The sequence below is a fragment of the Otolemur garnettii genome, unplaced genomic scaffold, assembly GCF_000181295.1.
Source record: "Otolemur garnettii isolate 467f Iridium unplaced genomic scaffold, OtoGar3 scaffold00004, whole genome shotgun sequence".
NCBI lineage: Eukaryota > Metazoa > Chordata > Mammalia > Primates > Galagidae > Otolemur > Otolemur garnettii.
The window spans coordinates 1,424,266-1,449,177 of NW_003852399.1; the positions used below are offsets into that span (position 1 = coordinate 1,424,266).

Consider the following 24,912-nt stretch of genomic DNA (forward strand, 5'->3'; position numbering starts at 1 on the left):
AGATGAACTAAGGAAGTGGGAGGAAGCTAAGGCAGGGAACTGGCTAGCTGGTCAAGCTCCGCTATGATCCTGCTGTCTGACCCTGGGCAGACAGGTGACACTTCTTTATACTGAGAAGGTATTTGCTACTCGATTCTCTGTCCATTGTCCTTGTCTCTACTTGAAGATGGGTAGGGCTCAGTCAGTCTACATTTTGGGGTGACTTCACTCAGGTGGCATTGGGATCTGGCACATGGAGGCTATTCAGTGCACGGTATTTCCTCTCCCTCCGCCCACCTTGATATTATGTGTATGAAATCAGTGGTGAGCTGAACTGGACTTCTTGAAAAAGATCACAGGTTAAAATACACAATAATTAATGTTATTGGTTTAAACAGGGCAATGGTTTAAGGCTTTATAATATTTATTTCAAACATTTATCAACATATTAAACACTTAACTGTGTATTTGTTTCCTCTCCCCTCATAAAAAGTATCTGTGCTTTCTAAGGGTTAAAGGCAGATTTATCACTCGGACAAAGAGTTTCAAGTACTACGGCTTCATGAAAACAACACTTCTTAATATGTAAGCAATAGATCATAATACTGTGGGGAAGACGTGCGTCTTAAGCTCCAGTTGCCTCTGCCAGGAGAATGCTTCCGCAAGATGTAGATACTGTTTTTATTCTTACCATGCACCAGAATTTGATTATGAAAATGGTTCATAATTCCTAAGAAGAAGGAGGTTTAAGGGAAGTGGTAATTAATAGACTCTACTGCTGTATGCGATCTTTGAAAGAGCACTACCCAGTATACCGGGAACATCTTCCCAGATCTCAAGCACTAGTTCTGGTAGAAACAGAAACTCAGTGGTGGTCTTGCTTATCCTACCAAAGGAGGTTCCCAGCTAATTGCCCTTCAATCTAGAACGGTGATTTTCAGCTAATGTTCCATGGCATACTGGTGTGGTGTGAAAATTTTCAAAGATCATTAATTAATTTTCAAAAGAAGTTCAAAGCACAGTAAGTATATTCTTTTTTTACCCTTTATTTTAAATATCACTTAAGTGTACTGCAGAAGTTTAAGTATAGGTTCAAGTGTGCCGTGTGATAAAAAGGGTTGAAAAACATTGATCTAGAAGGTTACAATCTCAGGGAAGATAGTATGTGAATAAAAGAAGCTCTAGTTAGACTCTTTATTCTTTCAACTGTTAGTATTGCAAAATACTTGAAATTAACCTTGGCTGCTTTTGAGGGCAGAGAAAACCCAACCCAGACAATTTTTATAATCTTACGGTGGGTCCTAGAATTGGTTACACTATGTCTAAAGAATCTCAAAATGTGTATGAGATTTGCATATATTGAAGGTCAGAAGTATATTTCTATATTCTTGGTACTAGAATTGGAGAGAAAGTTGATATTTTTTTAAAATGCATGTGTGTGTACACACTTTGGCAGTTAGCACTGGTTGTGATTAGGAAGCTAAACATCTGAGAATAACCCCCCCCCCCAAACCCCGCTGTATTAGTTTTTTTTCTGGACTGTGTACAGAGCCACAGAGGACCTGGCTGATAGAACAGGACACATTTTGAATTGATCAAGGGACACTTTGGGAAATTCCAGCACAGGGACCGTGTTTATTTTCCAGGGTGCATCTTTCGTTCCTCCTGATCCTGGAACGTGCCTGGGGAGATGTTTCCTACAGGGGCGGGAGGCCCCCATCTCTTGCAGTCCTCTCTAGACCCATTATAGCAGTTTTTCCAACAACAAATTCAAATCAACCAAATTAAAATCACTTGTGTGAAGCCTGCTCCACAACCATTTCAAAGTAGTAATTTAGTGCATGGCCAACTGTCATATTAGATGAAAACATGAGTTAGAAAAGTTTCAATATTCAGGTAATCTGATTGTCTAGCTATAACATATTATAAACAATGAGGTTAATAATATAGAAATTAAATGTAATACTTCTACTACTAATAAAAGTTGCCCACACTCAAGTGCCTTTATGATTTCATTGAAAGAGGACAAATACTAGGTGAAAATACCCAATGGTACATGTCTTGGGAGCTGGGAGGCGTGTAGGAGTAATGAGAACTACAGAAGTTATCCACAGCTATTTATCTACTGATTTTCTTTCAGGCCCAAACTGTGGGGCTGCACTGTGACCTCCTCTCTCGGCCTGGCGTATGATAGTCAATGATTATATTTATATTGAGGGACTCAAACCATTCACTTGCCAAAGGCCCATGTATGACTTTTTACCTTGTTTTTAACATACATCCATGTAGAGATGTACATGTTGTTATTGTTTTTGGATGTTTGTGTGTTTAAGACAGGGTCCAGGGTCTCTCTCTGTCTGGTTGCTGTGGTGTGATTATGGCTCACTGCAGTTCTGAACTCCTGGGCTCAAGCGATCCTCCCACTTCAGCCCCCTGAGTACCTGGGACTACCTACAGGAGGGTATCACCATGCTCAGCTAATTAAAACCTTTTTTTTGAGATGGTGTTTTTGCTGTGTTGCCCAGGAATTTGAGGGCTCACACAATCCTAGGCAGGACAACAGAATGAGGCCCTGTCTCAAAAACAAAAGTCAGCTTCCTAATTCAATCTCAGAGAGGTAGATGTTGGGAGAAGTTAGAATGAGAGGTCGTTCATAACTAATTGCAGTGTTATGCTTTCCCCATAACTGTGGAGTGGATGAGCGTTAACAAGCCGCCTTCATAGGCCCCCTTGAATGGGTAGATAAGTTACCTGGGCAAAGATTGTATTTAATATTTTTTTCATAAAACTATAAAAAGGAAGTGATTTTCTTTCTTTTTTTTTTTTTTTTTTTTGAGACAGAGCCTCAAGTTGTCCCCCTGGGTAGAGTGCCGTGGCATTACAGCTCACAGCAACCTCCAACTCCTGGGCTCAAGCAAGTCTCCTGCCTCCGCCTCCCAAGTAGCTGGGACCACAGGTGCCCGCCACAACGCCCGGCTATTTTTTGGTTGCAGCCGTCATTGTTGTTTGGCGGGTCCGGGCTGGGGATTCGAACCCGCCACCTTAGGTGTACATGGCTGGCGCCTTAGCCGGTTGAGCCATAGGCGCCGAGCCGGAAGTGATTTTCTTAAAAGTCTGTTTTCTTAAGTTTGTTAAATATTGCCTTACTGATTTTTTACATTCTTGCTACGTCCTCCTAGGAGTGTGAAATAAATTTCAGCCTAGTTTAGAAAAGTGATCATGAATTCTGAATACTGTTGTAAATAGCTAATGTTTATTGCATATTTACTACATACTGGCCACTGTTCTGGGGGGGAAAGTTTTATTAAATAAAGCAATTAATGACTGTTGGAAATATCATAGAGCTCTTGTAACTGAACAGGATTATGGGTATAAGTTTATAATTTTATTAACAGGGATAGAATGAATCATGGTAAAGAAGAAAGCAGGTGATAAACAAGCCAATAAAATTACAAGATGAATTCTCTGAGGGGAAGGAGTAATTATTTAATTTTTTTTTGCTTAATTAACATTTATTGTCTTCTGGGTAATAGGCACCAGTTAGGTACTTTTATATCTGCTGTTTTATTTAATTACAAAGAGTTCTTCACTGCCAGATAAGATTTCCCATGGGCTCTCTGATTAATGAGTTGTCTTAGCCTGGTGCTGCTCAGTCCCAACTGCACACGCAGATCACCTGGGGAGCTTTGGAGAAATATGGTGCTGGTCTTGGGGTTTCATCCTTAGAGAGTCTGCGTAATTGTGCAGAGCTGGGACCTGGCAGCAGGATTTTTAAACGCTGGTCAGGCCAGAAACGTCCTGTTACTTGCGGAAGAAATATTGACTCAAACTTTTCAGCAACAAGCAACTGTCGGGAACTTCGGCAGTAGAGTTGGGTCTGCCAGGTGGAATACGTAAAACACCTGTTTTCCTTTGTCTGTTTCCTATTAAATGGGATGTCAGAAGTGTCAGAATAATTATTGAATGAAGCAGGCTAGAAAATGTTGTCCTAAATGTCTCAGATCCAGACTTCCCATGTGCTGTTAATTTGTAGCCTGGGTTTTGCTCTGTGGTGTTTATCAGAAACATCAAGCCAGGGACTTGCATAATAAAAGTTGGGGTTTTCTTTTAAAAGAAAAAAGGGAACTATTTAAGGAACTTCTATACTGAAGGTGATATATTTAATAAAATACATACATAAGTCCAGAGTACAGATCTGTGAAAAAAAGATTCATAGGACACAGAGAATTGTAAGGAAATCTTTCTTTTGGTGGAGGGATTATGGGCAGAAATGTCTTCTTTAAAAATCATCTGTGATGTTCTAGTAAAGTCGTTTAGTAGCAAACATTAAAAAAAAAAACACAAACTAAGTGGTTTGGGAGGCTCAGCTTTTCTTTTAAAATTGTTATTGCCTGAGATTACATAATAGGGAATTAACTTTAAAAATTATTGATAATTGAAAATATATCCAGTCCCTAAAAATATTCTTGGTCATCTTTGTGAATATATTTGCTCTCACAGGAGCTTTTAGTCCTGCCTATAAAATCTCAGGCATGGCTCAGTGCCTGTGGCTCAAGCGGCTAAGGTGCCAGTCACATACACCTAAGGTGGCGGGTTCGAATCCCCAGCCCGGGCTCGCCAAACAACAATGATGGCTGCAACCAAAAAATGGCCGGGCATTGTGGCAGGTGCCTGTGGTCCCAGCTACTTGGGAGGCTGAGGCAGGAGACTCGCTTGAGCCCAGGAATTGGAGGTTGCTGTTAGCCGTGATGCCATAGCACTCTACTCAGGGGGATAGCTTGAGGCTCCGTCTAAAAAAAAAAAAAAAAAATCCCAGGCGTCATCGAAATGTCACGTAGTTGGAGCTCAAAGAAAGGAGGATTTCCATTAGACCTGCCTACATGAAGGGTTTTCCCCTGGGATAAGTGACGAGTTAGTCTTCCATTCAAGTGATGTTGTGCACCTTAAAAAAAATGATACATTTGCTAAGAAACTTTGGGCAAGTCATATCATCCCTTTGGGCCGGTGGTTCTTTGTTCATATAAGCGAGATTGGACTAAAATAGTTGTCTGTTTTCTCACTGGGCTTCACAAAGCTCCCAGAGTGTCCTAGAGAGCACTGGGGAGGAGTGTTGAGTTGCCCCATTCTGGCCTAGACAGAGCTGCCCTGTTGGGTGGGCTCTGGGTGGCGTTCATTTGCAGAGAGGGGAAATGGGGTTGGCTGTGTATGCGTTTTTAGAGGATCTGCTATGCATTGGGCGTTGTACCACCTGCAGGGGACAGCAGGATGACCCCAGCACAGCATCAGCTCTCAGGGGCCTTTAAGTCTCCTAGAGGAGAGCAGGGACACAGATAAATCCAGCATTTCTCAGTGGGGTCGGGCTGGGTATGAGAAGGGATTGAGTGGTTTTTAAAGAACCACATGACAAGTAGAGGATGGTTCCCTTCCTTGAGTCACTGTCCAGTCCCTCCTGAGAGGAAAACAAAGAGGGGGTGCCCACACAGGGTGACTGGGACTCTTTTTGGGACCTGGAGCAGCCTTGGGGATGTCAGCATGCCATTGAAAGGGCAGTCAGGGAAGGGGAGGAACTGGGCTCTCAGAAAACCATGATCAGCCTTGAGAGCTGGCAGCGACCTCAGGAGGCTACCCTGGCAAATGTGCTGCCCACCCCCACCCCCCACCCCCCGGCTCATGTCTTTCCAGGTCTTGTGCTCCACGGGTGAACCTGCAGTCTAACCTGGGGGCTTCCCGTGGGCTCTGCCCCTCCTGCCTTGGGTCAATTCTAATGGGTCTGTTAGTTTTCAGCTTAGATGTCACCGCTTTGGGGAAGCCTTTCTTATACAATCCATCACTTTCCAGTCTCTGTTGAGTTAATTCAATACCCTTGGGTGGTGCCCAGCACCTGTACTCACCCCCTGTTGTAGCTGTCATTGCTCACACTAATCTCAGAAACCTCGGGGTGGCTGGGAGGATGGTATATTCCTGGAATTATCTCCATGGCCTCAATGCTTGGTATTCAGTAAGTGCTCAGTAGCTGTTTCATGAATGAATGGGTGTCCTCCTTTACTGCGAGCTGCAGGAGCTTAGAGAGGTTACTTGATGTGCCCAAAGTCAGACTCTTGGAGAGACTCAGAAGGGATTGGAACCCATGGCGTGAGTCTCAAGGGGAGAGAAGATGTGGTTCCCAGAGCTGTTGTCCAGGCTCTCTCTGCCCATACTTGGAATTGAAAAAAGTCAAGTCACCCTTGCGTCAAGACGCCCCTTTCCTTCTACCAGAGCCATACTCTGTGTCCTGGGTTTGTCTCAAAGTGATGTAATCATCAACTTACTCTCAGTATCTTTTGTGAGAGTAAGTTAGCATGCTTTTTCTAATTTCTAGGACTTGGCTCAAGGTGCTAACATTTTCCCTAAGTGAACCCCTTTGTCTCCATTTTCTATTTTGTAAACCTGGTCAGAATGAGAGGAAAGAAAAAACATCCTTACTCTAACTGGACAACATCAGGAGAGTGAATAGTAGTCGTGAGTCTGGAGCAGCAGTTCTCAGCCTGTGGGTTGCAACCCCTTTTTAACAATGAAAATACATTGCGGCATTAGGAAGGTTGAGAACCACTGGTCTGGAGGCGTGTGTGTGTATGTGTGGTGTGCATGTGTGTGGTGTCTGTGCATGGGATGTGAGTGGTGTGTCTGTGTGAGTGTAGTGTGTATGCATGGGCTGTGTGGGGGGTATGTGCAGTATGCATGTGGTGTGTGCACACATTTCAGAACCTACCTTGTGAATGTACTTAAATGGTTCTTAAATTTAGATCCCCTCTGTCTTTGGCCACTGAGCAGTTCTGTAATTATTATCTGAAAGGGAATGTGAAACCACCGTCATACAAGAAGAAGAGCAACAGAAAGAAAACCTGTGCTGGCAGACAAAAGGCAAGCTGGCAGACGCAGGAGTGGCTGAATTATCAGCAGTGTTCTCCCAGGACAGTTAGACCTGGCCCCAAACCTTTTGTGCATAAAATGAGGCTGGTTAAGTGGCTTCCGGTAATTTCAGCACCCAGTGAAAAAGCAAAGACAAAACACTAAGGCAGCTAAAGATTTCATCAGAATCAAGGCCAGGAGAAAAGGCCTTCCGTTCACTTTCCATCTAGTAACGGAGTGTCCAGGCACTGCGGACTTCACTCTGATCTTCCCGCAAAATGTTGGTGAACGTGTTCAAATGAGATGTTTAAATATGGTTTAATAAAAACCTCTTTGATTCAGAAGTTTTTGTTCCTGTGAGAGATCTGTGAGGGTGACAGGGCTGGTGTAATATATGTATTTGTTTTCCTTTCTCTACAAAGTGGAAACCTAAAACAGGAAGTGATTCAGGGGGCAGGATGACTAAGACCAGTTCCATCACAAATTGGGCTGAGCAGTTTGCTGAGACTTGCTGCTGCAGCCTCAGGTCCCAGCATCCTTTTATGTTTGTTCCGACTTTCCAAGGATAGCTCTGGCCTCGCCTTCTGCCCCTGGGACAACTCAGTCCGGCCAGACTGTCACTCAGTACTGTGAGTTTGGTTTGAGTGTTTACTTATTGTGCAACCTTCCGCAAGTTACTTCTCTGAATCTCCACATCTTTATTTGTAATACACAAGACTGTTTGAGCATTAAATGAGAAAAGCGTTTGTGAAACAACTTTGAAAACTGTAGTGTTTTATGTAAATACTATTTAAAATTGTTATTCCCAGACTATGCCTCTAGTATGAGAAAAATGCTAAGGACTGTTGTAACTTGTTTAATCGGGTATTATGCCTCTTTTACAGGAGAAGAAACTGAGGCCTGGAGTTTGAGTAATTCATTCGAGGTTACCAAGTTGGTAAGTAACTGCTAGAATCTGACCATGACCATCTGGTTCCAGAGCCTGTACTACTAACCAGTTCACGATAAGGAAAAATTACAGAGGATGGTAAAGGCCAGGGGATGGATTTCAGTTCAGAAGAAATAAGAACCTTCCACCTGTGCTAAAATCAGAATACATATGCATTTTTTGTTTTTTGAGACAGAGTCTTACTCTGTGTCCTGGGTGGAGTGCTGTGGCATTCTAGCTCACAGCAACCTTAAACTCTTTGAGCTCGGACGATCCCCTCGCCTTAGCTTCCCAAGTAGCTGGGACTGCAGGCGCCTGCTAGAATGCCTGGCTAGGTTTTCTATTTCTAATAAAGATGGGGGGGGGGAGTCTTGATTTTCCTGAGGCTGGTCTCAAACCTACCAGCCTCAGCCTCCCAGAGCACTAGGACTACAGGTACAAGCCACCAGGCTAAGCTACATATGAATTTTTTTGATTTACTTCATGAATATTTATTGAGAACCTATAAGGTGATATCAAATCAAATTATTAATTTAAATAAGAACTGTTAATTTTGGAGGGAAGAAGATACTTCTAGCCTCCTATCATCACTAATAATTGTAATAGTTAATATTTATTAAATTTTACTATACGCAGAACCTGAGCTAAGACTTTACTTGAATTAACTTATTTAAGCTTCATAGTAGCCCTATAAAGTTGAGGTTCAAAGAAGAGAAGTGGCTGGTGTGGTGGCCCACACCTATAATTCTAGCACCTTGAGCGGCTGAGGTCAGGAGTTCGAGACCAGCCTGGGAAACATAGTGAGACCCCATCTCTAAAAAACAATAAAAACTTATCTAGCTATGGTGGCTCATGCCTGTAGTTCTACCACTTTGGGTGGTAGAGGCACAGTGATTGCTTGAGGCCAGGAGTTTGAGACCAGCCTGAGCAACATATCAAGACCCTGTCTCTACAAAAGATAAAATCTGTATAGCCATGGTGGCTCCTGGCTCTAGTCTCAGCTACTCAGGAAGAGGGAAGCCAGAGGATCAGTTGAACCCAGGAATTTGAGGTTGTAATGAGCTATGATTTGACCACACTACTCTGGTCGGGGGGGGACAGAACAGATCTTGTCTCTTAAAAAAAAAAGAGAAAGAAGTGACTTGCCCAGAGTCATTCTGTCAGTTAGGGGTAGAGTCTGTTTTTATACCCATGCACTCTGACTGGAAGGCCAGTGCTCTTCACCACTGTAGTCTGGTCACTCTTTGAGCCTGGGTTCTTTTATTTTCTCTCTTTTTCTTATGTTTTCTGACCTCCCCACAATTTTCCGTTTGACTAGCCAGTCTTCAGTGAAGTTTAACCATAGAATGGGGATCCTTGGTAGAATACTACATGGCAGTCTCTGCTTCAGCATGCTTTTAATTTTTGTTGAAAGTAATCTATAACATATATATATGGATATCTAATATTTTCATCCTTCAGGGATCTTCCCTTATGCCCTTTTGCAGTTAGTAGTGCTCCAAAGATAAGCACTGTTCTGACTTCTGTCATCTTGATTCATGCTTCTGACTTATCCAGATCCAAATATACTTGCTTAATGACAACAGAACAAAGTAGAGATAAGAATGCCTCTTGAAACAGTGTGGCTGATCCTGTCATTCCACTTGGAGTGCGTGTGAATGGCAGGCAGGGATCTGCTGCCCCGTCTGTTGGTCTTTGTTCCCGTGGCTTTTTAGAGTATGAGCATCTTGTGCCGTGAGTGTATTTCTCATATTTAGAGATTTTAATTATCACACAAGATGGCCCTTAAATCCAAGCCAGCTCTTTCATATGGTGTTCAACCTAAAAAACCAAATCCAGTGCTGAACTACAAGCTGGCTTCCTTGGACTTCATGAGAGATGGTCTGTCTGTCTCCAGTGTGAGACCTTCTTGTGAGATTTTTCAAGGAGTACTTTGATTTCTTTTAATATTACTCACTGAGTTTAGACACAAACCCTTGAGTAAGATGCAGTCTTACTTTGTTGCCCCATAGAGTGCTGTGGTGTCAAAGCTCACAGCAACCTCAGACTCCTGGGCTCAAGCAACTCCCTTGCCTCAGTTCTCAAGTTGAGAGCTATTTCATGCCCAGCTATTTTTGGAGATGAGGGTCTCTCTCTGGCTTAGGCTAATCTCAAACTCCTGAGCTCAGGCGATCCACCCACCTCAGCCTCCCAGAGTGCTGGGATTATAGGCATGAGCCTGACTTTTGTTAAATGCATAATATGTGCCACTGTTGTGTGTATTTTGCTTGGATAAACTCATTTAATCAGAAAAAATTCGGAGGAGGCATTATTATCATTATTCATATTTTATAGAGAGGGAAACTAAGACCTAGCAGGTTAAACCACTTGCCCGAGGTCACACCCCTGGTATTGGATCTGGGATTTGATACCAGGCTGTCTAGTGTGGCCTAGTCTGTATTTGCAGTTACTGCACTGTGGGAAATCACCAAGAATAAGCACTAAGTGATAGAAAGATAGAAAAACAAAAGAATGGTAAAGAGACAAAAGAGGGTACTAATGTCTGAGGAATTAAGGGAGAGGCAGTATTAGAAGGCATAATGCTTAGGTACGCTTTCAGATGCACCTCAGTCTTAGGTTCCAAGAATTTATGACCAAGTGAACATCAAGGGTGAGATATTAGGCTTGGCGCCTGTAGCTCAGTGGCCAGGGTGCCAGCCACATACACCGAGAACCGGCCTGGGCCAGCTAAAACAACAATGAAACTATAGCATAAAAATAGCCAGGCATTTGTGGCAGGTGCCTGTAGTCCCAGCCTACTTGGGAGGCTGAGACAAGAGAATTGCTTAAGCCCAAGAGTTTGAGGTTGCTGTGAGTTGTGATACCACGACATTCTACTGAGGGCAACATAGACTCTATCTCAAAAAAAAAAAAAAAGTTGAGATATTAAAAACCTAAGGTAGCACAGCCTTAGTTTCTATTGATAAATGTTAATGTTGATACTAATCTCTCTGCAGAAAGAAAAGAAACTCTGATTTGTAGCATTTGTTGATTTCCTGTGGTGTAAATACTTCCACCGTGACCGATTTCAAACTACCTAGATGATATCACTGAACATGGAGTCTGAAAGAGATTGACATAGCTGGGACTCCAGCAAACCTCTGCTTTGACATTTGGTTTACTTTAAACTCTGATTTCTGGGTTGTGCCTCCAGGGGAGGAATTTTTAGGAAGTAGTGATGTCATGTGTGGTATCACAGGGGCAAGAAGAGATAATGGGGACAGGGTAGAGCTTTGCCCTTCTCCTTTTATATTTAAAAACCAAACTAAAGATCAACCATTTGTGAATGGGATTGGAGTTACTGGCACACTCATTACACTATTGGTGAGAGTGAAAATCAGTACAGCCTCTTTCCTCTTTCAAGGGCAGTTTGGCACCACCAACATTTTAAATGCACGGACCCTTGGATCTTGCAAGTCCACTTCAACAATTTTGTCTTATAAATCCTATCTTTCCTATAGTTATTCACATCTGTGAAGATGCATGTAACATATATTCATTGCAGCTTTATTTGTAGTAGCAACTTAAATGTATGTCAATAAGGAAAGACTGAATGTGTATCCTTACATTGAAATGCTCTATCCCTGCTTAAAATAGCAGGGCCTGTATGGTAAGAAGAAATGACTCCCAGTATACATTCTTAATTTTTTAAAAAGGTAATATGTGGAAAAGTATATGTGGTATGTTGCGAGGTGTGGCTAAACGAGAGAAGTATAAGTGCTTACACACCCACCCACACTCATACACACACTTGATTATGCCTAGACTAATGCTGGAAGAACATTTTTTAAAAAGTGACTGGGAGAATGCTATATTGGGGAAAGCCAGGGGGATTGCGGATCTGGGGTAGGTGGAAAATATCCTCCAATATGTTCTCTCTCTCTCTCTCTATGTATATATATATACACACACACACACATATATATTTAAGTTTTGAGCATAAGCATGTAATACTTTTTCTATTCAAAATAAATTAGCTAAAAAAACTTGGTGCATTCAGGAATTAGTAATGTCATGTGTGATAGATATCACAGGGGCAGGAAGGGACAATGGGACAAGAGTGGAGCTCTGCCCTTATTTCCCCCTTGTATTTAAAAATGAAACAAAACACAACTCAACCTTCCATTTTCAGGGGAGGTTAGCAGGTCTCCTAGGTAGGGTTGGTAATCTGCAATGGGAAACCGATACGTATCGAGCACCTGCCAAGTTAGCTGGCTAAGTCCTCACACATCCATAACGCTGAAGGTCTGTCCATTGCCTGGCACTGTCTGGAACACAGCTGTCTGGGAAATGTGTGATAAATGATAATCCCATTTTCAAGAAGAGGAGAGGTTCCGTAGTTGTGCCAAGGCCTGTGGCATTGCAAGCAGAGGAGTGGAATTCAATGGCGGTCTAAAGGTATTTTAGAAACAGGAGTAACTCAGCTGCTTCTTAGAAATCTGAGTTATCTAGAAGGCATCTCAAGCCTTTCTCCCTCCTGCCACTAATCCCTGGCACCTCTCTGGAGACCTCATAGAAGTATTCTGTCAGTATTAATTTTTCAACTGTAAGATTCTTTGCTGTGGAAACTTGGAGCTGTGTTTCTGGACCAAATGTATAGCTGATATGCTCGGAGATAACAAAAGTAAGGAGAATTTGGCCTGTGGCGTCCTCCTGTTTGGAATTATTTTATCTTTACAACTTTTCTGTGGAGTATGCATCATCAAAGGTCTAAGAGACACTTATTTCTGTTCACTTGAAAACAGTGACTTTTAGGGTCTTTCTTAGCAAAATAGATGTTCCCAGAGGTGCTTTTATTATTGTTGTTGTTTTCTGCAATCAGCCACATCTCAAGCCCACCATGAAATGTTTTATAGAAACAGAGACTTTCACTCTTCTCTCTCCTTTGTTATCATTTGGAAATAAATTCAGTAAGTAGGTTATTCATCTTGAAAGGGCTGTTATGATGCTGTCCTGATTTGATCAACTATAATCCAAATGGACAAGAAAACTGGAATGAACACTTAAGCTTATGGAGTCAAAAATCACAAAAACCGACCTGGGTATTATATAAGAGTGTAACATCATCTGTAACATTCGAGTGAAATACTTGCAAGCAAGAGTTGTTTGACCTTGACACTTTGTTGGTCTCTTGAGAAGGTATTTTGCAGGCTCCTTCAGAGAGCACAGTTAAGCACTTCAAGTAGCATTGCCCCTGTGTGCAGTGTGGGCTGTAGTGGTTTTAGTTTTCTGTAAGAAGAATGTGAGTCAACAGTGTTATCTGATTCCTCCAAACAGTAATTCTATCTTCCCTGCCTGAATAGAGATAGTTGGTTTATGGCTGTGCGACCTGACTAACTTGCTTTTTCTGTGCTCATATTGCACTTTGTAGTATTTAATTAATGCAGTTATCTTATTGGCTTTAAATAATTGCAGTTGTTTAGAGCTATCTCCACATCAGCCTGTGGGTGGCTGGGAAGATGACAGGATCATCTTGCTTCTTCTGGGTAGAGCCAGCATGTAGCATATGCCACAGCACTTTGGATTTCTTGTCAGGATTCTGTCGACCTCAAAACAGAATCCCAACTCAAACTGGCTTGCGTAGAAAGGGGATTTGTTGGTTTATGTAATTGAAACGTCCAGGGATAGAAGCTCAGGCAGGGAGGATCCAAGGCTTGCAGTGTTGCCAAAGCTTACACCGTTTTTCACTGACTCTTATTGCTGCCTACATTTAATTTTTGATTGTGGTGCAAGGCAGCTTCACAGTGGTTCAAGCAGGAGGTACAAATGGTCACTTTTGCAACAGTTCATCTATTAGAATTGAATCTCATTGTCTCTGATTGGTCTTTTCCGGTAACCTTCACATCCCTGAACCAATCCCTGTGGCCAGGTGATTGCCGTGCTCTGATTGGCCACCTGGATGAATTGCCCACCCCCTTGCAGAAGCTTTGGTGGGGTCTGCACCTCCTAGGCCCAGGGACTGAGGATGGGGGAAGGCAGCTGTCTCCCAAGGAAATCTGGGAACCATTTGTGAATGGTGGGGAGGCAAAAGCAAAGGGTGTCCAATATAGTAGGTTTTTAATCAGTGTTTACTCAGTGAATGAATTAACAGATGAATGAGCAAACAAGAGCGTGCTGGTGATTCTGTAAGCTGGTTATACAATACCCAGAGTGGGGTCTTAACAGATGGAGCCTTTGCAGAGAGGAAGGATAAAAGAGGGCCTGAAATCAAGTCATATAAGGATGCTCTGAAATTAGCTGAAATATTTAACAAGAAACAGGAGACAGAAGAGATGGATGATAGCTGTTTCCAAAATGTCTCCTCATAGGGAAGAGACACTGGGTTCCTACTTTATGTCGTAGGTGCTGGGCTAGACACTTTTAATTGTCATCACCTCACTTTCATTTTATTAGACCCCTAATTTATGTAGATTATAGAAACTCCAAATACACACACAAATGAGAAAAAGCCAAGTCTCCTAATAATCTTACCACCTAGGGCTAATTGCTATTAATATTTTGGTGTATAGCCTTTCAATCTTTTCTCCCTATTTATAGTTACATTTAACAGTTTTTAAGTTTAATTTTGGTATTTGTGTTTGTCAGGGAAAGAAATTGTGGCTCGGGGAGTTGAGCAACTTACCTGAGGTCCTGGGCACTGACAATGCCTGAATTCAGTCCAGGTCTGTCAGGCTTAGACACCCCTTCTCATTCCCAGGTCTTTGACTTAGCTGCTGCACCAGCAGACTGTATAAAATAATAGGGTTCTGCTGCAGTTCTATTCTGAGAATCTCGATTCCATCACTGTTTGTTCATCCACTCACTCATCTTCATTCATGTATGCAGGAAATATTTCACTGGATACTTTCTGGGTCCCTGAAAGACCAGAGAATGAGGGAAGCCCCCATTCTCCTGGAGCTCACAGGCTAGCTGAGTTCCACATCACCTCTAAATGATTCAATACCAGCCTCTAGGGATGTATAGATCTGGGATAGTGCCACACCTCTAGTAGGAGGCAACCAGCAAAGCCAACAAGCTGGATGGCCTCGTTTTATGCGTGCCCTCTCTCTGGGAGTCTGCTCCTAACGGGAGTGGCTGTATGTTGAGGGATGGGAGGCTCAGAGTGTGCCTCAGCTGTTCTCATCCTCCCAGGGCAGGCTCTGCTGGGTGGTCCTGGGTTTGTCCCACCGCTGGGAATGGATGATGACCCTGTTTTCTCAATCCTAGAACAGAACTAATGGTATGAAGCAGGGTTAGCTGAACAGATGGAGAGAAATGTGTATTTCTTGAATGCAGTCCCCGCCCTCCCCCAATGTTTTGACGTGGCTTCCCTTCCCCAGGAAGATAAATATTATCATCCCCATTTTGCAAGGGAGGAAGGTGAGGCTTATTTGGAATCCAAACTTGTGCTCAGGTCTGTCTGATGGCTCCAAATTTTATATGCTTCCTGCTGATGTTCCTTTGATTCAGACACATCTGATGAGTGGGGCTTTAAAAGCTTCTGAAACTCCAAGTGATTTGGTAAGTTTCATTTTATTTATTTATTTATTTTTGAGAGAAGTCTCACTCTGTTGCCCTTGGTAGAGTGCCATGGTCTCATAGTTCATAGCAACCTCAAACTTTTTTTTTTTTGAGACAGAGCCTCAAGCTGTCCGCCTGGATAGAGTGCTGTGGCATCACAACTCACAGCAACCTCCAACTCCTGGGCTCAAGCGAGTCTTCTGCCTCTGCCTCCCAAGTAGCTGGGACCACAGGCGCTCGCCACAATGCCTGGCTATTTTTTTTTTTTTTTTTTTTGGTTGCAGCCATCATTGTTGTTTGGCAGGCCCAGGCTGGATTTGAACCTGCCACCTTAGGTGTATGTGGCTGGTGCCTTAGCTACTTGAGCCACAGGTGCCGAGCCAGCAACCTCAAACTTTTAGGCTCAAGAGATCATCTTGCCTCAACCTCCCAAGTAGCTGGGCCTGTAGGCACCTGCCATGATGCCTGCCTAGCTTTTCTATTTTCGGTAGAGATAGGGTCTCATTCTTGCTCAAGCTGGTCTGGAACTCCTGAGGTTAAGCAATCCACCAGACTCGGCCTCCCAGAGTGCTAGGATTACAGGTGTCAACCACTATGCCCAGCCATCTATTTATTTGAAGGAGTACTCATCGAGGGCCTCTGTCAGGCCCTGTGTCTCCAAGATGGCTTAGGGCTTCTGCTCCCAGGGAACTTAAAGTTTGAGTTAAAACATGGGCCGTGCGGTGACATTTCTTCAGGACCTTTCATTTAGTAATTTATTCAGCCATGCTTCAGGACGCATTAATTAGGATGCTTTGAGTTGCAAGTGACAGAAGTCCTATTTCAAATGAGATGACTGATAGAAGCAGTTAAGTGGTCCATGTAACCAAAACAGAGAGGAAAGGTGGGTTTCAGGCACACTTTGATCAGGGTTTGGCTTCATTTCTTTGTGACTTCCTTCATAGTAATGAGAGAGGAAAGGGCCACATCTCTTCCCAGAACCATCCAACAAATTTTCTGAGGTTCCCTTGGATTGAGTCATCTCAGGGCATATATCCATTTTTCAACCAATTATGGTGACAGAGAAATAGGATAACATCAATTAGCTGAGACCATTCAGGAGGAGTCCAGAATTGGAGCTGAGGTGTGTGCGAAGGAAGATGCCTCCTGTGGGTAAGGAGTGGAGCAAAGCTGTTGACAAAGAGGCAGTGACAGTCTAGTGGGCCGTGCCCTAGGATCACCATGCAAAGATGAGTAGGGCATCACCTCTTCTCATGAGAAACTCACCTGCTAGTGAGCTTCCTGAGGAAGGGCATTTATGTTCCTTGAATGGTAGGCCCTTTACATACATTTCACAGTTCTCGTAATATCCGTGTCGAGTAAGGAATTAGTTCCATTTTACGGATGAGGAAACAAGTTCAGAGAGGCAGTTCCACCCCTAGCAAGCAAACGAGGTCTGTCTGTAGCTGTGGATCTCACATTGCTCCCTGTCCTTTTTTTGTGATAGTGGTAGAGAAAATAGATCATTAATTGAGTCCCTAAAAAGATCTGTTTAATGACTCTTCTACAATAAGCAGGGCCCTGGGAGTAGTTACTGCTTTTCATTTCTAGCTTTTGTTGGAGGAATCCTGGTTTTTCTTTAACTAACTATAGATGGGAGGAGAATTCCTCTTTGAGGTTCATGTAAACAATAGAAAATTGAATGAGCTTCTGAGAAAAGTAGAGCCATTGTTAACTGAGAACCGAATGCCATTAGGTTTTAAAGTCATAGAGTAGCTCTTATGTAAGCATATACAATGCTTCTTTCCCTTGGGCCCAAGTTCACTGGTGCCTTCAAAATCCGTTTTTTCTTTTTGGGGAGGGTGGTTTATGTAAAGCCAGTATGATTCCTAAATTAAACTGCCAAAATGAGGGCAAACAAGCTGGGTTTTCTGGTTCTCTCCAGATTCTGCAGAGACATAGCATCCGACAGAGCAGGAAGATGCTTTGCTGAAAGTCATCTGTGTGCTGGTGGCAGAATGTGTTCTTGGGGCTCCCTGCAGCCCGTGGATGTGTCCTGTGCTTCCCTGCCAGGTGAAAAGGCTCCCGTTTGTTCAGAGGTCTGCTGACCTCACTTACTTGCATTCCACCCCAGCAGATATAATTTCACCCTTCAAGACATAAATCAAAAATGGTGAAATCCAAATGGTGGTTGGTGACACATTGATGAATAAGGTTTTCAAGTTAGATGCTATGCTCTTTGAGTTCTTGAGTTTTTTCCACGTTATCACTGATGATAATGAATTTACCTGTTTACATTTCTGTCAAGTTACGTGTTGTGCTTTGGGTCTTGGTGATAGAGAGTTGAGCATAGTCTTAGTTATCGACAGCTTTTAGTGGCCCTTCTCTAACCTTATTTCCCCCTGGTCCAGCCACATTGGTATAATTGTTGGATGCTGATTTTCTGTGGGCCAGGCAGTTTCTTCAGTTGGACTTTGGAAAAGGTATGAAGTAAAAGTAAATAGAACATGAGATAGTTCTATGGGTAAAATGCATAGGCTTAAATGTCAGGCAAAGACCAGAAAAACAGGGTTGCTGGGCTCATTGTCACCCTAGAGAGTGACCACCGTGGTTGTCCTTAGGGATGAGATTTAGGAATTCTTTGTTACCACAGCATAACCTAGTTCATCTTACTGGATATAACTGCTCCTGTCGTATAGGGAAAAAGATTCATGGAACCTGGGAGCAGGCATGTGTGAGAGTGTGTGTGCGTGTGCGTTGCATATATATCTATGCATGTGTGTGAGTTTTGCTGTCTCTCTAACACTGGTACCCAGACTAGTCTGCACATTAGAATCACCTGGCAACATGAATTCACCTGGCAAATTCATGAGCTCTGGGGCTGGGCACAAGCCTTAGTAGTTTTTTAATCTCTCTAGGTGATTCTAATGTTCAGGACACATTCAGGAACCATTACTCTGTGAGAATTATAGCAACAGTATCATGATCATGATGTGAAAGGGAGCGAGGGTAATGGTAATGACAGTGTAGTAGCCATCATTGGCTGCTACGTACGTACGTGCCAGGCAGCATCCTGGATTTTTAAATATTGCCACTTCTAATTCACACTGCACTCTGCAAGACGGCTCTGTAGGTGGTTGGAGGAAAGGAAGGGGTTGGTCATACCTTTCAAAATGATGCCAGCCACAGAATTGACTAACTCAGATTATCAGGTAAAAGACCAGAAAGATGGGCTTGCTGGGTTTCTCTTGTTGACCCCAGGGGATCTTTGTGGTCATCTTTAGGGCTGAGATTTGGGGGTTCTTACCACAGCATGACTATCCCATCCTGACAGAAGGAGCCATCCTTTTAATAACCACAGTAGAATCAAGAGTCCACGTTTAGAAGCATATTTTGCAAAGTTATAAATTGAGGGTGAGTTTACTTTGGCTTGTGGCTTGGAAAGAGAAAAGAGTGCAGCAAACCAGGCTATTAATCTTGGGTTGGTTGATTCATCCCTCAAAACCACTCTTTATGTGTCTCAAGGAATCAGGTTAAATAAATTAATAAAATATTACCTTGTGTTTTTGTGACACTTTTCTCGGTGGAGTACACAGTGCTGTGCAAACCTTTTGTTATATCCTAGAAAGATTGGTCATTATCAGAAGGTAAAGAGAGGAACTGAGTTACCTTGAAATGCTTATCTGATGTCTATAGGATCTTCTCACTAGAGCCTTGATTTGTGGGTAGAAGTTTGGCCAGGAACGGCATTGGCAAAGGCACAATAGCAGGAAATAGTATTATATTTACAGGAACTCTGTGAGCAGTTCAGTATTATTAGCAGAGAGATGCCACTCCTGTCAGGTGTGGTAGCTCATGCCTGTAATCTCAGCACTTTGGGAGGCCAAGGCAGGAGGATTGCCTGAAGCCAGGAGTTCCAGACCAGCCTGTGCAACGTAGCGAGACCCTGTCTCTACAATAAAATAAAAAGATTAGCCGGACATGGATGTGCTTGCCTTTTTTTCCAGCTACTCAGGAGACTAAGGCTGGAGGATTACTTGAGACCAGGTCAGTGCGATAGTGAACTATGTTCAAGTCACTGCACTCCATCCTGGGCAACAGAGGCTCATGTCGCAAAAAACAAAACAAAACAAAACAAAAAGAGAGACCACAACCCACTATGATAGGCAGCTGAGAAATCCCATGAGACTTGCATTTCTGCTTATTTTTTCTCATGTAGCACACACATCTCCTAACATGTTTTTAATAGTAGAAGAGATTTGTGTGTTATGAGGACAAAAAAGACAGTAATTTAATTGACCCCCTTTTATCCTGAAAGATCACACCAGAGGCCATCCTAAATGCTACATACTGCTTTATTAGTAGAGCTATTTTATACTCACGTAATGCACACTATTTACTAGTACAGATATTTCACAGGACTTTGTTGGTGTCTCAATGACATCGACATTTGGAAATGAATTCAGGAGTTCTCTGACAGTGTAGTCTTGAATCCCTCTGACCTTTAGGGGCCCAGAGCCCAGAACTGGGGGATTGTGCTTCTGTGAACCCAACCTTGGGCTTCTGGACAGGTTCCTTAACCACGCATGCCCTGACTTTTTGTTAAATGTAAAATTTTGAGTTGAGGATGAATTCCAAAGTTTCTTCCACTTCTAAAATTAGGTGATTCACTTAGGAACTTTGATGCAGGCACTGATAAATACAAGTGGCCTAGTACATAAAAATGCTAAATAAATACTAAAATGGACACTATAAACATTCTCCACATCTGTAGGTTGAGACAAGACCAGAGCGTGGGCAAAGTAACATTCTCCTCTTTGCCCTCCTGTGTACAGCACCTGGGGAGAGGGATGCCTTCTCCTTAAACCCATGTTCTGACATGAAATCATCAGGATTTTAGAGAGGAAACTAGCTAAACCAGTTGTACCATTTCTTAAGTTGGACCCTTTTTTTTTTTTTTTAAAGCCTTATGCAATATCTTTCCTTTAGCCTTAAAAAGTGACTGTGAGAACCTAAGCTCTTTCACACTCTTAGTTCATGTTTGAGTTATTCCCATGTCTAAAGCTGGGTGATCTAATCACTTAGGCTGCCTCTGGGGAGGGTCTAAATCTCACCTCTTCTTGCTGATTATCTGATGTCCTCCTTCCTGGGCTATAGCCACATTGGGGATTCAGAGTAGGGTTAGGACCTTGGGTCTGTGCTGTCTCCGGCTGGACTGATGCCATCTCAGTCCAGCTGCAACCCTTTATTGAGTGCATGTCTCGTGCCAGGCTCAGTGTTCTCACTCGGGTATCGTGGTGACAGAACAGTGTGGCCTCTGCCCTCCTGGAGCTCACAGTGTTCAAGGAACTGCTTGGATAGCCTTAAGGTTATACTGATGACATGTGCTGTAAACAGAAGCACAGGGGCCTGAGAGCACTCCCAGCAGGGAGCTGGCCTGGTTTTGTTCAAAGTGGCAAATGTATGGACATAATGAAGAGCCTGGGCGAGCGGTGGGGGCTGGAGGCATTCAGGCAACCTGCAACATGGGACCATGTGAAGGGGTCATTCAGCCCAGAAATAGCACTGGCCTCCCTGTGATTTGATCAAGTGAAGAACAAGGTTTTCCTGGACATGTGTTCACTGCCTTCTTGTCCCTGACCTCCCAACCTTAGAAGGAACTCTTCTTGTCCTTTAATTTTTTTTTTTTTTTTTTTTTGAAACAGGGTCCTGCTCTATCACCCAGGCTAAAGTGCAGTGGTGTCAGCTCACCGTAACCTGTAGCTGAGACTATAACTGCATGCCATTATGCTTTGCTAGTTTTTCTAATTTTTGTAAAGATGGGGGTCTCACTCTTGCTCAGGCTGGTCTCTTGACCTCCTGGCTTCAAGCAGTCCTCCCATCTCAGCCTCCCAGAGTGTCAGGATTATAGGTGGGAGCCTCTGCCCTTAATTTTATGGACTGTAGATTCTGAATCACTTATTTGGCTGTTGGGTGTTGCTTTGTATTGGAGTAAAACAGTATGCCTTTCATCCCAGGAAGGGAAAGGTATTTCCTCCACTCTGCGTGTCCCCCCCAAATATGTGATCCAGGATAGATTGGTTGATCAGGTGGCCAATAAAAATGTGGCACATCATTTAACCCCAGAATTGGGACTGGCCCTGCTTCCGTCCAATGCAGCTGATCAAAAGAAGGCTCAGGACTGGGGAGAACAGTCACACGTAGCAGTAACATGTCCCAAGTGCCCCTTTGTGCTCAAATTCACCAAACCTTCTCTTGATTGAGGCAATTATTGGGGGAAATTCTATCAAGCTGGGAATAGTTTAATAGATATTAGCTTGTAATTAAAAGCTCAAGGTAAATTGGCTTCCTTCATCTACATCCCATTACCTAGTTTTCTTTCTGCTTTGTAAGTCTGTTTCCATGACTATGGTGACTACGCCAGGAGCCTTCTATCTGCTTCCATCCCTCCTGCACTCCATCCCGTCGCCTTCCAACTCCCTTGGCCAACTCTGCTGCTTTTTCTCTCCTACTTTCTTCCTGTCTACACTCTTCCCTTTTCAAATGCCTTTCTGGATAAACAGAATATTTAAAACTTTAAAGGGATATTAAAAAAGGATATATATATATGTACATTTTTTGAGACAGTGTCACCCAGGGGCAGGGGCATCATCATAGCTCACTGAAGGTTTGAACTCCTGGGCTCTAGTGATCCTCCTGCTTCAGCCTCCTGAGTAGCTGGGACTATAGCTGCCACCACTTCTGATTAAGTTTTCTATTTTTTGTAGAGATAAAGTCTTGCTATCTTGCTCAGGCTGGTCTCAAATTTCTGGCCTCAAGCAATCTCTCACCTTGGCCTCCCAAAATGCTAGGAATGCAGGTGTTATTTTATCCCTACTCTCACCTGCTTATCTTTTGAGTTTAACCTCTTTGTTCCTTTCTACTATTTTCCCGGTGGGCTACTTGTTTTATTTTAATTGTATTGTATATGTAATTTTACATTCTGTATATGTATAATTGTATTACATGTACAACATACATACATACAGTATATGTAATTACATATGCCATTTTGCATTGTATTACTATGTAATTTTGATAATATTCAGAAATTTTCAATCAACAAATGTTAAGAAATCCTGTGACGTGCTAGGCTTTGTTCCGGGGGACAGAGACGCATCAGTGATCAGACCAGACATTTCTGCCATCATGGAGTTCATGGTGACAATAAACCTAACACAAACATTGTGAGGAGGTCAGAACTGTTTTGGAAGAAACAGAGTGGGGCTAAGGAAGATTGGGAATATTAATTATAAAATATCTTCTCATGTTTTTGCCATCTTCTACTATACTTAAAATAATTTTAAATGGTATTGATAATGGTATTGGTTGTTCATTATCCTTGCTGTTGATGGCTTATAATTTATTGAGAACCTGAGCACTCTATTTAGAGAGGCCTGTGAGTCATTCAAAACAAGTTTTTGATTTCTGAGGTGAGGAAACTGGTTGGGAGGAAAGAAAGATCCTGGAGCCCCAAGGCAGCGGAGCGGGGACCTTTACATTTTAATTAACATGATCTTCATTAATTCTAAAGAGAGTTCTTTCAGGTCCCTACTATGCTGTTTCCCTATTGTGGGAAATTTAATTTGTTCTAGGTTTTATTATAAATAAAATTTGTTACAAATAATGCTGCAATGAGCAGCTTTATGCAAATACCATCTTAATGAAAGTAGCAAGTTTATTAATAACAGCAATAATAAATAATAGAGATAGCTCATGTTTTTTGAGCACTTACGTTTGCTGGGCAATGTGCTAAGGGCTTTGCATGAAATAATTTGCTTCTGACGATCAGTACCATTATTTTCTTAATTTTACAGATGAGAAAAAAAAAGGATTCTAATGTAGGCCTGAGATCAGACTCTGTCAGTGTCTGAGTTTGAATATTAAAATAGCAGATGTCAAAAAAACCCAAACAAACCCCAAAACCCAAAGTTAAAGAAATGGCAAATGTCAAAAAGCAAGATAATTGGTAATGTACCGTTACTTGTGAGTTTACCAGACATTGAAGCTTGAGCAAACTTTTACATATTAGCCTTAACTCTATGTAATTGCAGTTTTTTAATAGCCAGCAGACAGTTAACACTGGCAATTTGATAACTTGCACCTATTACCTTAGGCAATCTTCACATTAGCACAGTGGATTATATGATTATTGTGCTCATTTTATAGATGAGCTGTGTAGTATTTTAGGAAGAGCTTTGGCACTCTGGGATTTAGTTAATGTTTATAGAAAGAAAGGGGAGGAGGAAGACCAAGGCAGGTGGAGTGATTTATACAGGACCAGTAGCTGCCGAGACCTGGGCTGGAATCCTGGCTCTTCCCAGCAGTGTTGTGACCTGTGGCAAGGTACTTGAATTCTGTGTCTCTCAGTTTTCTCATCTGAAAACAGGGATAAAATCTTTTTCATAATCCTAAGGACTGAATTGTACGTGAGCAAGTGGTCAGAGGTGTTGGGGGTAATAATACCTTCTTGTGATCATATTTCATGCCAAATCCTTTTCTCTTTCTTCTAACCATAGCGTTCCTGTAAAACATATGCAAAAATAATTTTTGAACAGTTTTGATAAATTAATGACCCTAAACATGATTAGGGACTCTCTTTTTCCATAATCCCCATGATGTGCTTGTAAGGTAGGAAGATCGGAGGAGATTAACCTTTTGTTTGGGTTTTGGGGCCTCTGTGGGGTGAAACTCCATAATGGGCCACCCAACTGTTCTCCTTTCCATTCCTCTGTAGCCATCTATGATTTGATGGCATCCTGTCCCGTCCTTCAGGTGACATCCCTCCTGTGCCTGTGCCTTTCCTGGTGGAGGGCATGGGGCGGTCAGAGCTGAAGATGCCAACTGGGCAGTCCTTTGTGCTAGAGAACCACACAGGGAGCTCTTTGTGGAAAGGGCAGCACACCCTGAGCATGCCTCTTGGATTTTTCTGGAGCCAGCGAAGCTGTGAATGGAGCAATGGGCTTGGGCTGCAGACTGCTTACAGCATCAGTTAGCCCTGGGGACCAGTCTCTCCCCCTTGGGAAAAACCTTGCCTCCTGGTAGGGCTTGGGCGAGAGAAAGGAAGAGTAACAGAACATTTCTTCCTCTTCACATCTTGCCAAGAAAGCACACTCCTCATTTCTGTCGCCTGTATCACCAGCAGATTCCCAGTCTGAACTCCTGTGAGGCATCGCCCTTGCTTCATCACACTTCAGCTTTTCCGGCTACAAACTATTTTCCTTCTCTAGTTGATGAGAACTCTAATAACGCCAGGTGGTGAATGGGCGGTGGGGAGTACATTTCTGCAGAAATACAGTGCTGAAGCAATACAAACACAGAGGGAAAAAATGGGACGCTTGTCAAGAAGGAAGCGCTGTAATAAAACATTTTACCTTTCTTGACATTGAAGAAATCTCCCCTCCAGTTACACACCAGAGTGTTATACTGTAGCCCTTAACAACAATGTAGCTGAAGTTCCTTTATTAAAGAAGGATGATTAAGATACATTGTGAGATAAAACATACAAGATTACAATTTAGTATATGAATCATTTTTATAAAAATATTTCTTTTTTTTTT

At 42.7% G+C, this 24,912-nt stretch overlaps 1 protein-coding gene across 20 annotated transcripts in view; it reads left to right on the forward strand.

The window, feature by feature from the left end:
• FAM49B (family with sequence similarity 49 member B) overlaps nucleotides 1-24,912 on the forward strand; it is a 157,980-nt gene that overhangs the window by 30,676 nt on the left and 102,392 nt on the right. For 16 of the 20 annotated variants that reach the window (XM_023517050.1, XM_023517015.1, XM_023517026.1 and 13 more), the window contains exon 2: nucleotides 7,752-7,804. The exons of the other annotated variants lie outside the window; for them this stretch is intronic. The gene's annotated coding sequence lies outside the window, so the exon portion shown is untranslated. The remainder of the gene's footprint in view (nucleotides 1-7,751; nucleotides 7,805-24,912) is intronic. 20 annotated transcript variants of the gene reach the window in all.